Source organism: Haliaeetus albicilla, chromosome 25 (genome assembly GCF_947461875.1).
Source record: "Haliaeetus albicilla chromosome 25, bHalAlb1.1, whole genome shotgun sequence".
NCBI lineage: Eukaryota > Metazoa > Chordata > Aves > Accipitriformes > Accipitridae > Haliaeetus > Haliaeetus albicilla.
In genome coordinates this window covers 2,332,981-2,347,545 of record NC_091507.1, presented here as the reverse complement: position 1 = coordinate 2,347,545, position 14,565 = coordinate 2,332,981, and the positions used below count along the sequence as shown (strand labels likewise).

General features: G+C 41.4%; 1 long non-coding RNA gene across 1 annotated transcript in view; it reads right to left on the bottom strand.

Moving 5' to 3' along the window:
- LOC138681945 (uncharacterized) overlaps positions 1–14,565 on the bottom strand; it is a 180,627-nt gene that overhangs the window by 105,165 nt on the left and 60,897 nt on the right. The window contains exons 2-3 of the long non-coding RNA XR_011322177.1: positions 4,041–4,167; positions 3,751–3,788 (exon numbers count right to left, since the gene is read on the bottom strand). This is a non-coding gene — a long non-coding RNA (uncharacterized lncRNA). The remainder of the gene's footprint in view (positions 1–3,750; positions 3,789–4,040; positions 4,168–14,565) is intronic.

Below are 14,565 nucleotides of genomic sequence, written 5' to 3'. Positions count from 1 at the left end.
CCAGCCATGCAGTGAGGTTGCTGGAAGCTGTTGGGGTCGTTTGGTGCCCACCCCGGTGCCTGGGCATCCCTTCCAGATGCAAGGGTTCAGGGCAAATGCTTAACTTGGCAGTAGAAGATGGAAGGCAGAGGATGCACACACTTACATCTGTGCTTGGACACCAGGCATAGCTTTAGGATAAAACAAAAATAATGAAGAAAAAGCTATTTTTTTAAGAGCTTGCATTGACTCATTTTCATCTGTCCATCCTGTTCTTTCCTACTTACTTCATCTTTTCCAATCAGTAGAGATTAGATACGTAAAAGTTTTTGGGCTGGAGCTGATAACTGTAGCTTGCCAAACAGATTTGGATGAAGGCTTTTTTTAGGCACACTGTAGATATAGAATTGCTGCAAATAAGCCACAGGAAGGACTTTAGGGTCACTTTCCTCTTGCCATCCCTTTCCTTTCACAGAGCAAGACATGAGATGTTTGCTGTCCTTGTAGCCAGGGCAGTAGATACAGCCCAGCAGCAGCAAGCAACAGGGGACTTTCCATGGAAGTCCCCTCTCCAAGGCACACAGCACATTTCTGGGGCTCGGGCAGGCAGCAACGAGCATTGTGCCAGGGCAGCTGCAAGGGTTATCGGATTTTTCAGAGCATGGCAGAGGAGCATTACCACAACAGGGTCACTCTGTCACTGGTGACCACAAAAGTTAAATACGGCAATTTAGTAAATTATCTGTACTGCAGGATAACCAAAAACACATTTTCACTTAACGTATTCCCTGAAGTCTCTAATTGCTCCTCTCCAGCTTTTTACTAGAATAAACACTTTTGTTAGTAATGTAAAGGAAACAATCTGTCTTTGGGTGTGCTTTTTTGTTTTCTTCCAAAGGCCATCCACAGGGAGGAATTAGCCTGATCCAAAGCTAAATGGTGCCCTCATTTGCAAGAGTACAACCACACTGACTCCAGAAGCCTTTGATTCCCCCACCTCCTCCATGCGGGAAGACTGGAATAAACTATCAAAATGCCAGCCCTCTGCTTTCCTTTCCACTGCTGTGGGAGAAATGGGGCTTGAAGTGGACAGAGCACGCCTGCTCTTCTGGAGCTGTGAGACTGAGAAAACAGGGGAAGGGAAAGGTTGGAAACACTCATGGATGGGGTCCATATAAATTAGAACCTGGGAACTAAGAAGCATTCACTGGATGTCACAAGCTTTGTCTCCAATGTGTTGTGTCCCGTGTCCCCCCCGCACCCGGATGCACAAAGACAATAACATTGGTCAATAATTTAGCCAAGGTGTTGCAGGTGACTGACAGCATGTGCCTTTGTCTAGAAAAGCAAAGCGTGCCAGCATTACTACATATCCTTTTAGGTGATCAGTGGAGCAGTTCACGCAGCTAGGATTGCCTATTATGGGGAGGAGATCATATGTTCAGAAACAAAGTTAGCCACACATTAAGATCAAGTAGTCCCATTATATGCTAATTAAACCACTAAAAGATCTTGTGACCTTCATGTAATGTTCCCCTATTTATATCCACTACTGCACAATCTGTTGAACTCCATGTAAAATATTATTATGCAGTTTCTAATTACTAATATGTTGTAATAAAAACCTGTTAACACACTTACATTGGGCTTTCTGTTATTAACTATTAAACAGGACAGTTTCTCTCTCATCCCATTGAAACTGAGGGCCAAATCCAACTTCAGAGGTTCCTGTTTGTATACCTGTTTTGTTCTCTCATTGCTCCTAGCTTTACTAAAATAATTTTCCTAGGTGAGTGCTACTGTAAATGCTTTTATAGGTATCACTAATGACTCATCATCATCCCTCCCAACTACCCGGCTGTACCTCTACTGGCATCACAAGAGAACTCTAAGGCAACCGAAAACCAAAACCAATACTGGAAAAATAATCGAGTTCTGCTCATTTCCAGTCTGCTTTGATTTCCCTTCTTTTTGCATTTATCAGAGGACTGGTATATACCTCTGCCAAAGGGGAGATGTGCTGTGGGTGGAACAAATGTGAGCAGGCAGGGATGGGATAAGGTATATGCAGTGTCTGCTCACAACACGAAGCCAACCTCCTGGCCCCTTGGCGAGGCTGCTTCCTTACATCCATGCTCATCGCGGTGATACCTGCAGTCTCTTTGAGGTCATGCCACTGTGGGACTGCTTCCCCCATCTGACCCTAGCTGAACACAGCTGTATATAAGGAGGTTTAAAATGCAGCATAGACCATAACCAGTTTCTTTCCAAGATCAACTAACTGAGGTGTTTATTTTCAGCTATACGATGCCTCTGTAAACAAGCTTGCTGGGAAGCAGACAGCATAAGCAAGAGAGGAGAGAGGTGGAGAAAGGGGTAAAGAGAGGTAGGGAAATGAGAGTCTGGAGAGGAAGGGAGATGCAGAGAGAGAATCATGCGGAAAAACTGCCTGCCATTTCTCTGAGAGATGGATGCTGCTCAGCGACAGCACTGATCCTCATGCAAGCAGGCAATGCAGTTACTGCTCGCTGAAGGAATCTGTCATCAAGCAGGCAAATATGGAAAAAAAAACCACCAAACTTTGTACTTTTATGTAAGTTTTTCAGGGTTTTTTTAAACAACCATGTCAGGGCCCTTGCCTGCTGGCTATTGTTGTCCACAGTGACTCTCCATCTGTCTCAGATGCACACAGGGAACAAACCACATTCATCATTATTGATTACTTTTGGTCTTGAAGGGCTTTGTAATGGAAAGGCCGATGTCAGTGTAAGACAATAGGTATGGTGAGACCTTCCCCAGGCTTCTTTGTTTAGGCTCAGCGGGTGCATCAGGCACTTTGTGTATATGTCTAAACCAAACATCAGTCAGAAACCTGCCATGTCCATTGGATACAAAAAGCTGGTATCTCAATGCATGAGAGAATTCCATAGCCAGGGTCAAGTTTACTTTGAAGACTATGTTGTGAGGGGATAAATGCCTTGGACTTTTAATAGGACAAAAGTCAGTGTTCATTTCTAGGGTCTCAGATTGTCTTGAAACCAGGGATAGGATCCAGAGCTGTGTTGCAGCTGGGACTTTTACATTATGAACTCTCACGAACTCTGGAAATCACCTACACTCACTAGCTGAAGAACTGTAAGAACTCACTACTGTAAGAACCCAGAGAAGAGCCGTGACTAGATTCCCTGCATTGTAAACTGATGCAGAATCAAGGTTAAAAGGCTTTAACTTTTGCTGTTTTGCTTCCAAAACAATTACAAAAAGTCATTCCATTTTGGGAAGGCAAAGTGAGTGAGAAGTGGGAACAAATATTTAGAAACATATAGAGAGATTAAGCAAAGAGATTTCTTGTATAAGTTGTTTTCTTTCCCCCCTCCCCCACATTGCTCTTTACATAAAATAAACCCAGCATATGTAACTTCATTTAACTTCATTAGCAGTGAAAGCTTTTAAACATTTCCTTCTTTCTGTTTCTGATTTTATCTGAAAATAAAACATGGCGTCTTGCTATCTTGAAATTTCAGCTTACACAACAGAAAGCTCCAAAGGAGATCCAACAGTAATAAACACTAATGGATAACTCCCTGCATTGAAGAGCTCAGCTTTCTCTGCAGAGAAATACAAATCATCTAATTAGAAATACAGATCTAGCTCTTGCACACTTCTAGACTATCAGCCTGAGATTGTGTGAGTAGCTTGAGCTACTTACAGAGAAATCAGAGGAAATGTGGAAACACAAAGAAAGCTGAAGATGGTAACCTAAAGACCTACCTTAAGTCTACCTGCAGGTCAGTCACCTAAAAAGATGTCTGTGGAGTAAAACAGGCTCTCAGTCAAGAGGAAACAGCTGTAGCAGAAGTTGTATTGGGTTTTTGTGAGTTACACCTTCCAAGATTCATTTCTGAACTATATTAGTTCACTGAAAAAGTCAGGTTTCTGAAGACTGCACCACCACCCCCAGCAGAATATTAGAAAAACGTAAGTAAACAGTGTTTTGCTAACAGCAGCTCCATGATTCAGAATGTCTCCAACTGGATTCATCAGATGTTATAAAGGCTTACCTCACAGACTGACCAGCAAATTTCCTGTATTCCAGTGACTTGCTACATCATGGGAGGCTCTCAGACCTGCACTAGCCTCCCAGTGAGATGAGGGATGAGCCCGCCTCTCAGAAGACAAAGAAGGGATCTGCAAAAATGGAAAAAATTTTAGGTAGTTTAGTAGCTGGTTTACAGTGTTCAGGCAGGGTGTTCTCCTCTGTGACACTATGCCATGTTTGGCCAAGTGCTCCCACTCACATAAACCCCACGGTAGTGGGTACAGCAGTATAAGGAGTAAGCCGTGGCCCCGTCTGTAAGCTTAGCCGCTCCTCTTCAGGTGTTCTGAAGTGCTTTGCACTACTATCACTGTGAAACTTTCTTGGAACAGCACTGAAGCCAAGGACTCCCAGGGTAGCAGTTAGATATTTGCATCCAAGAAAGAAATCCGTACCCAAAAAAAATAATCTCCCAAAGTCCATCTTTAATTGGAAGTCCATAATGATAGGCATTTTTGCAGCCATGCCTACCCAAAAGCCATTGACTCTGCAGGGCACCTCAGCACCTTGGGACCTGCAAGCTGTCACCCTCACTCCAAGTATGGGGACGCTTCCAAGGTTTTCATTAGTAAATGAAACAGTGCGTGGGAACATTTCTGGCCACTGGGATGGGTTTGTCTAGACTAATAAACTCTGAGTATGGCCCCTGGCATGAGACATACCCACATCAACCAGCCTTCTCCCAAGCAATTCCTGAGCACGGTTTGGGAGCTGGAGGGTCCGAGGGACCTCTCCCCATAGGCAGCGTGCATGGAGTCACCCAGCTGCCGGGTGAAAAAATCTCGCTACCATAGATGTGGGCTATTCTGTGGGCCAGTTGACTTCAGCGCCCATTTAATTTATTAATGCAGATCTATCTGAAGGCAGCCCAATCCAGTATATGACTGGGTTTACCTAACACTCTGCTGTACTGACGTCAGTGCACTGAAGCTACATCAGCGTGCAGGAAAGAGTGATAGATTGATAAAGTCAGGGAAAGCGAGTGAGTAAAAAAGTATCTGCATTTAGCCTGTCGCCTAGAGTATTCCCATGGTTTGGTGAGCGGGTTCTTGTTCCCGCTGAGGAGTTGATTGTGCGTTTTTATCTAATGACTCTTTAATGGATATCCATTCCCCTGGAGCTGGAACAGGAAAACAGCTGTAATTGTGTCACAACAGAACAAGCTCTATGAAGCTCGATTTCCATTTGAAGGGAGGAATTTTTAATGATATTTATGAAGGACAAACCTCATGCAAGCCATTAATTTCTCCAGTCAATGACTAAAGAAAGTAGTATATAATTTAAATATACATTTTAAAAAAATATGGATGAATCAATACTAAATTAATTTTTAACAATGGCAAACTTCCAGGAATGATTAACTGGTTAGGCTAATATATAAGATACCAAAGGCTGGCATATCCAAACTAGAGCTGGATATAATTTGAAAAATAATTTAAAAAATACTTCCCCCAAATACTGATTCAAATCAACTGCAGTTAGTAAAAAATTAATGCTTATTCAGCAAATATTTAGTCTCTTTAAAAAGGGGAAAATAATTTTTTGTTACAAATAAGCTCAGTGGTTTAAAATAAAAGGTAAAGCTGCCCAGTCTCTAGAGAAAGTAAATTAAGTTTTCTGTATCAGTCAATTAATTAATTAAGTTTATTCAAGTTTTAAATTTGGAATTAAAAGATAAAAAACAAGCCTTCGGATTGTCCAAATAAAAAAAAATTAACTATCGCACATCTTTCTTTCAAACATGCTTATACAGTTTAATGTGATTTTTGATACATGTGTTCAAAGCTATTTTTGGAAGACATGGGAAGACTAAGATGTGGGCCATGTTAGATTCCATTTCAATGTACTCAGAAGCTTATATTTGCACTAGCTCTTATTTTTATTAATTAATTCTTTTTCATACTTTTTCAATGTTCTAGTCTTAATGTTTTTCTGGCATTATTTTTCTAGGGTGTTGATCAAAACTACAAAGGAGATGAATTGTGCACTCAAATGTTCACATGCAATTCCTACAGAAAATTGTGTCTACTTTTATGGCACCTGTTATTGTAATGTCAGACACAAATAAATACAATATCCTCGTTCTTAAAAGGCAGAGACTTTAAGTGGTAAGAGATCTGAGAAAAAGACTAAGAATGGAGCTATCTGCAGACTAAGGCAATAGCAGGGGTTAAAGGAGCGCAGAATCAAACAGGTGAAAGATCTCTCAGGACAACTGCAGAAGAAATAGGAGGGACCACAAGGTTTCCAAATCCAAAAACACAGCTGCAGTTATAAGATCATCTTTCAGTCAACAATATATTTGACTCTACTTTTTCTTCCTTTTTTTTTTAAACAGAGACTTGAAATTCCTACCTTTGTCAAGACTCAGGCTTGAACATGTTCACCTCAAAATTATGAGAGTGCTTATGTGGCAAGATGCTGCTTGGTAGATACAAAGAATGAAAAAACAACTTCTAATAGAGTGTCTGTGATTTTAACTCCCGCTGAAACAGAATACAAGAATAACTGAAAGAATTTATTTTTCACATTGCTTACCTAGAATAATGCTAACAAGCGGTAATGCTAATTTGTGTGAGCTATTCCAACATAAAAACAGAAGGAAGCTCTAGTTGTACTTCAAGATAATTCAATAACTGTCAATGAGGACAACAGAATTGGTTTTGCTGAGTTTGCCTCATGTTAAAATTGAAGTACTTTGTCTTCACTGAGTTTTTTCCAATGCTATAGAAAAGCACATTATCTATCCTGAGGTAAAAACACATCTCTTTCAATAAAAACATTACTTCTGTTTTTTACGGTGAGTTCTGAAAATTATATATCCCTTCTCATGCTTTTCCAGCCATTATATTGATTGCTACATAAAATTACTGAGTTATTTCAGCTGTCACTGTCTTTTGAAGGTTATGCAACTTAAAATAGTTAAACTAACCTTTAGTTTGACCTTTGTAAGCCATCAAAACATTCTTGGAAGCAGATCTGTTTAACCATTGGTGATTTTTAGGCATATTTAAAGTAATATCTGAAAACTGAAGGCCAGTGTCTCCTTTGGGAAGATTAAATTCCACTTCCCACACAGTATTTTCTAACATTTTTAAACTTTGAAAATAAATCAGTCATTGACTGAAGAACATTTTCTACTATTTATGAAATGAACAAGCCAAGCAAGCAAAAACCGTTAGTTAGCCACCAGCTTCCTCATCTGTCTGACCCCCACAGTGACAGATTCTTTACTAAGCAATTCAGATATTATATACACTCTCAAAAGCAGCCTGAAGAAACAGTTGCGGGAGTGGCTGCAGCCCAAAGGCATGAGGTAACAAACCAAACTATGGTGGGGACAATCTAGTCACCAAAATGGGAGCCTTCAACCTTTTAACAAGCTCTGGAGAAAACAAGCAAAATTCAAGGGAGTACCAGAGTAGGGCAAGAAGGGAATCCATCTGAAATGCTGAATATTTTGTTCAGATAAACAAATTAATTGCATATTCAACATTAGATGTCAGGTAGTCAGTAAACTGGGGGAAAAAAAAAGACAACTTTTAGAGTTGGTCTTGTGCACAGTGATTTAACGGGAAGGGAGTGGTGGCCCTTTGCAGAGCGGCGATCTGGAACTGTGGACGTGGTGGAGAGGGGCTGGCAAGGGTTGCAGGCTGATGTCATTGCTGCCTGACAGCACTTTCCTGGCTCCCCTTGGTATTTCTCTCGGTATTTCTCGCTGGACTGACTATGTTCCATTTGTCACCATTCCCTGGATTGTGCAGCAACAAACATATGTAAAATTAATTTACTAATATTGCATATTTAACCTTAGAGCATACAAGCCTGGACGTCTTATTTTGCCTTATTCTAGTGCTATTGTTGATATTATGTAATTATTCCATTTCCCGCCCATATGACTCAATTTAAAAGTTTTTTTTTAATAACACCATTAAGCATTTTAAGCCTCGATGTACAAACATTTTCAGAGAAGAAGAGGCTAACCAAGACTCTTGTTCCAAAAGGAGCCTAAAGAAGAGGTGTGATTTGTGCCAGAGTATCACAGCTTCACCAGGCTCTGCTCTGAATTCGGAAACACAATTTACTGGCTCGGTCATAACCATGTGCTCAGTGCTGGGCAACAAGACAACTTTTCTAACACTGTGTGCTATGTAAGGCATGAGATGAGAAAGATAGTGATCTCTTCTGGTCTCCCAGGCTATAAAGCTCTCCACAAAAATTAACTGGAATAGTAAAATTAGGATATGAACTTCAGGAAGGTTTAAGGGTTATTACACACCCCTGTTGCCTTAGAGCAGAATTTCCTCTTCTCCAGTCAAAGACTCGCATGTCTCTTCTTACTGAAGAGAAAATATCTCAAGGTTAAACCCTACCTGCACTGAACAGGAGATGTCTTAATGAGACAGATGTTACAAAGAGAAGGGACCCATCTTTTACCTTTCCTCTCATATTGAAGGATAAAGTGAAAGAGATGATGATGAGAAGATGACAAAGTGAAAAAATAGAGCTACCAGATTTTCACGCACTGTTACTTTAAACATGTTTCTTCGTTCGTTCCATGCTAGCCACACCTCGGTGATTATTTACACAGGACAGTCTCTCTTCTTGCTCTCAGAAATGTCCCGCAAAGTCATCTATAGCTTCTAGCAAAGGGTAAACAAGGCCTAAAAAATTACTTCTGACAATATGAGTAAAGTAAAAGAAAGTTTGTCATTTTAAAGGACAAGTTCCTTTTGCTTATTACCAATAAAAACAATGTAAAGGAGTAAGAAGACAACATTTGATCCAATAAGACATAATTTCCATTTACTCTTTGCTCTGTGCAGGTGGGGGGAATTATGTGCATGAGGACTTGCCAGTTCAAGTATGATGCAAGGAATAAGATTGTTTCTCTGTGCTGTTCTCCTGTGTACACTAAGCTTGCCTGCCAACAAGTGTAAAACTGGGAATTTGCTGTCAGCACAGCCCCTGTGGGCAAGGTGAGCTGCATGTGCAATGCAGCCGTGTGTACAAAGTGGCACGGTTTTTGGCAATTTTAGCCCTGTCCTACAGTTCAAACATGGAGACTTGGCTAACGAGTTCCTACTTCGCTGCCCACTATCTGCTACACTGATTAAAGCCAGTGTTTTAATTTGGACCCCAATTTCTACAGAATGTTCTTCACATAAATCCGTCCACCTCAATGAGGCAGTTTTCTACTTGGAGGAAGATCAGGAGACTGAGACCCAAAATGGATCCACAGCACGTGACAGCCTTTGTTCCCTTTTTTCCCAGAGGTGTTTAAACTTTTTAAAATGATGGATACACTCCATAGCATTTAATACCTAGATGGCCAATGATAATAGGTATCTAATCAAAAAACAGAGGTATTTGTTGGGCCAGTGGTTTGAAATGTGTACTTAAGTACCTACCTATAGATGGCCCATAGTGAAACTCTGGAGGCAGATAAGTATAGAGGATTACTTGATAAAATCATTTGCCCTCAGTTTGTATTGAGACAGAGCAAAAAAGTTACCGCTACAGAGGCAAGTTAATTCAGCTTTGGGTGGGAGTAATTGAGTTTGGCAGGAATTCTATTAATGCTGAGCAAGGAGACTTAAAACACTGTGTGAATTATCTCGGGTTGCAGTCCTGCAGCTCGGCTGCTCCATTCTCCATTCTCAGGCTCCAGTGCTGCAGCATTAACACTGAAGAGAGAAAATACAAACCAGAGAATTTTCCACAGATTTGTCTGCAACCAGTTAGTCTGATAGCCACGTAATAACTTCAGTAGCTCAAGTGCATCACCATTTCTGCAAAACAGCTTGCCACGTACAGAAGCCTTAGTGCTCAGGCCTCTGCTAGGAAGCTGGGATTTATTCTTTGTACATCAAAGGGAGAGTATCAACAAGCTGGATAGAGCTGGACTGTTAAAATGAGTTTGTGGTGGCTGGAGAGCAAATAGATTGAGCTTGTTTGTTCATTTTGGTTGCGTTTTAAAAAGCAGGAGGAGCACCCTTTAGTCTACAGGTGTTGCCAAGCAGAGGTTCTTCAGCCCTAGGCAGGTATTAGAAGGAGCGGTGCTCAACGGAGCTTTCTGGCCAGTTGCCACTCCATGACCACAGCCACCGTACTGGCAACAGGGGCTGCCGGTTAATTCAATCCTGATGGAGCGAGTAGGGTGAGTCATTGCTAATATCTCTAAGTTGCTCTGCATTCAGCTGTCACCCCGGCACAGTCCCATCCCTCACAGAGCCATGGGATCCTGGGGGAGCCATTGGCTCATCCTTCCCCGTGAATCGCTCCTGGAGCTCTCCCTCCGCTTGGCATCCTCGACCATGGGGCGCACGCCTTGTAGCTGTTTGACAACTGAAGATTTTGGTATGTGGCTTGTGAGCTCAGGAAGATCAGCTGCCTCAGTTTAAAACAGGAACTTATTGCAGGGTCACAACATACCATACAGGCAAGAACGGTTACCATGGGGCAAGCTGGGACGGTGACCAAAAGCACTGGCTATTCTGAGGCAACGTGCACGCTCTTATCCCATGGATAAAGGCAAGAAGCTGCCCCACTTGCATGGAAGGGTCAGTTTCATTGAGTTCCCTCATAGGGGATGACTGTTGGAGTAGCCCACAAGATGCACCCACCTTACCATGAGGGAAATTCCCTTTGTGGCCCTGCTGTAAGCGCGTAGCAAGGGGGAGACAGGTTTGAGTCTACTACCTACAGTCATCCTCCTTACCAGAAATGCAGAGCTCTTGAAATCTTTGTGGTGATCAATACACTACAACTGAGCAATCCAAATACATATCTATTCCAGACGAGTGAACTTGAAAATGTTTCTCGTGACCTTTCTCAAATGCCATTCTTTATCATTGCCAAGTAGAATTCCAAGCAGTTTAATCAGAGGAAAATTTGGAGTGGTGATGGATGTGTTTGGGGGTTGTTACTATTTTTCAGTTTTGTGGATCTTTTCAGCACAAGCTGAGCAATGTTTTTTAAGACTCCTAGACATCTGATCAACTCAGAGAGTTGTTCCCCTTCACCACATCGTCCTCATCATATTAAGGAAGTTGCAAGTGGCTTTCTGTTTTATTCCAGTGCAGCAGGACACGTTTCATCTTGTCACGCAAAGCACCAGAGGGAAGGCAAGTGAGGTGGTGAGGGAGGAGAGTGAATTTACTCCACTTGCCTAAGCCCACAGGTAGATTATGCATGTTGTTCTCACTGGAACGTGACCCAGCACAGCACCAATGTGAAGCAATTTAATAGGTGGTAGAACTGTGGTGGTACAAAGCAAACACTGTACCAGTGATTTCAACCTGTGTTTGCATGCACAGGTGTCATGGTTAAGCCCTTCCATTTCAGGAGGCACTCCTGATCCTAAGCACCCTTCATTTATCAAAGATAATGAGTAGAAACTGTGAAATGAAAGTTAGAAGCTAGTTGCTATAACAGCCCTTCTTACAGACAAATTGCCAATGACACCCTTTATTTGCCTTCACCAGCCAAAAAGAACAAAGCCAGTTCCAGCCATGGCTTCATCCCACATTTAAACAGCCACAAATGCTTTTCCTACCAGCCAGCCATCAGACAGATATTTCACCCCACAAACCTTAGAGAGAAGAGCTATTTACACATAAAGTGTACGTCTTCTCCCTGTAACCAATTGGCACACAACCAGAAGGATGCCTTTGGTATCCTGAACTCCAGATCTGAGCCCTGTGGATGTCAGTCATCACACTCCTGAGACAGCATCCCTGTGTGCTCCCAGCCAGGACACTGGGACACTCGGAATAAGCAGTTTGTGACAAAGCCCTTCCAGCTCCCCTCTGCACGTGTGCCTTGGGGAAGTCTTTTTTGTGGAAGGACAAGTGGGTGCCCTTCTCCACACTGCAATTGTTTTTCTGAAGCCCTTACGGGTTTTTACAGCAGGAAGGAGCTTAGGGAGCCTCTCTTTTTAGTCTCTGTACACCTCTAGGCTGAGGCAAGGCACTTCAGGTTGCAGGCAGGTAACTCACAATGCAAAGTGGTTCTGAAGGTATCTTTTGTTTTTTCCTTTGACTTAATTCTGAATCCCAGACTTGTTAGGCACTTAACAACCTAGGAGACAATACATGCTTCTCAGCTGATGCTATCAAAGGCAGACAGAGAGACAATTACTCTAGAGCACTGGGAGCAGCGTTATTATTTAAAGAGAGCATTAAGAGGAGCCTGCTTCGTGAATTCTGTTCTCATCATGTCAATTAGTCATTCCACTAGCAGAGAAACCCTGAGTTGTGTGTGTGCCATCTCTTTCAGGCAGATTACTCTTGTACAGTATGCTGTCCTCCTGCTTTGCTCCCGTAATAGCAGGCATATTAAGTTGAACAAAAATTAGGGAAAAAAAAAATTTACCTTATCTGTCTTGTTCCCTCTTGGAGACAGAAGGGGAAGCCATGACAGTAAGCAGGAATGCATCATGCTTATAAAAGCTTTGGTAGATCCTTAATTAGAAAAAGCACTGTGATTCAATACCATGGTCTATGACGCACTTCCCACTTAAGAGTCTCACTGGGAGCCATTGGCTCCAAATGAGCAGCAGCAATTCTGCTGAGCCAGAGAGGAAGAAAAAGACTGGAGAATAATGCTAATGAACTACATTTAAAGGCATCTGCATTTCTTAAGAAAACAAACACTTATGGGGGACTAAGCTTTTAAACTGTGTAACTGCATAATAAATTGTAGGCATTTTACTACTAGGTTTTGTGCTGGTTTCATGGCTAACGGCTCTGCGATCTGTGTAAATTATAAAAGAGGGGGGAAATCAGTTTTTTTCATTTAATATATATCCAAATACAAAGAAGCATCTAATCAGTGAGCAACACATGAAGATGGCTTAGTAGAGATGGCCTTTCCAAAGAACATGGATTGAAATCAGGTTTCCTCTATTTGAGACTGATACTTAAAAAGAAAGGTTTTAATTGAGGGGGTTTTTTGTGCAGGCTTCTTTGTATTTACATAGAGAACAAGTCTTGAAGAGCTAGCTTACTTTTAAGCGTACAAAAGGAAAATTTCATCTTGCATCAAGTTCTTTATGACTGGTCACCCTCTTAAATCATGTAGCTAGTTCTCAACACTTAGATTTGCATTGTAAGTAGTACTTAGTGTGGAGCAAGAGCAAGGAGCATTCTAGCTAGAGGATGTACTACACAGGAAAATTCTCCACCTATGTCTTTTTCTTCTGTCTTCACAACAACAACTGCCAACCCTATGCATTACAAAAAGACTGAGAGGAATGGAAAGTTTTTTTAGCTTCTTGTGAATTTAAAAAAAAAAGTCATTTTCCCAAACACCCCATAAGTATCACTCAAACTTTTACAGATGGATAATAATGTATGTGATATTTTGGGGCCTAGTGTTTAAAAGATCTCCCACCCATTTTTTTTTCATAATAACTTTTTGAAGTGAAAACTACGTTTTGCCAAAACCATACTTTTGTCTGCAAAGTTCCTGATTTTATCAGTGTTCTCTATGCACCTATCAAGTTTAGAAATATCCCTTTGTTTTATTCACACCCTCCACTTTTTTCTTTCATTCACCAGAAGGAATTTGCATTTGCGCCTGAACAAATGAAATCTAAGTTTTTCCTTTTCCCCTCTAATTCAGAGAGGAAAAGAAAAAGTAAAGAAAAAAGAATAGTCTTATTGATCAATGACTCACTATAGAACTTTTTTGTGCACTCTCGGAGTAAATTCGTGAGCCACAGGAAAAGGTGGGTTAAACTAAACTGTCTTGTAGCCAATGGAAAGTCCAGCTGTGCTGTGCAATTGTTACAGACCAAGAGCAGCTACTGTGATTTAAAAGAAATTTGCCATGTCAGACAAATCCAGTTCTGTTCTCTGAGACTGCAAGTTTCATTCAAAAAGCAAGTAGGAGGATTTCACACACTTAGTTAAGTGCCCAGCACGTGATTTCATATTACATTTGTGCCATTCTATACTAACTACAGGAAAAACGCAATCCTATAAGCCATCACTGGAGCACATGTTAAGTTGAATAAGGACTGGTTGATTCACAGATCTTTAAAACATAAGTACAAAATTGCTGATAAAATATGCAGGTATCACGAAGGTTAGAAGAGCAGTCAGAGCAATTTGTCTGCCCTGTACACCATGCCTAGTCAAGCAAAGCATGTTTTCTAAACAAAAGCTTGGGCAGCTGGGAAGAAAGAATGGAGATCAGCCCTCCGCAATGGGGAACTGCCTCGGGGCTCTACAAGGCAGCTAATTGAGCAGAACAGCTCATATTTAAAAGCATAATAGATATTTGGATGAAGAAACAGGGAGATAATACTGAGTGGCAAAGAGATGGTACTTTCTCTGCATATGTCATCAGTGAGCTCATTGCTAGAGCACGGTGTCCTTTGGGGGAATCCACGCTTCAAAAAAGGAGGTTGAAAATCTGCAAAGGGCTTAGGGGAGAATGGTTAAAGCAGGAAAATACAGCTGTTAGGTGGAGACTGAAGAAAC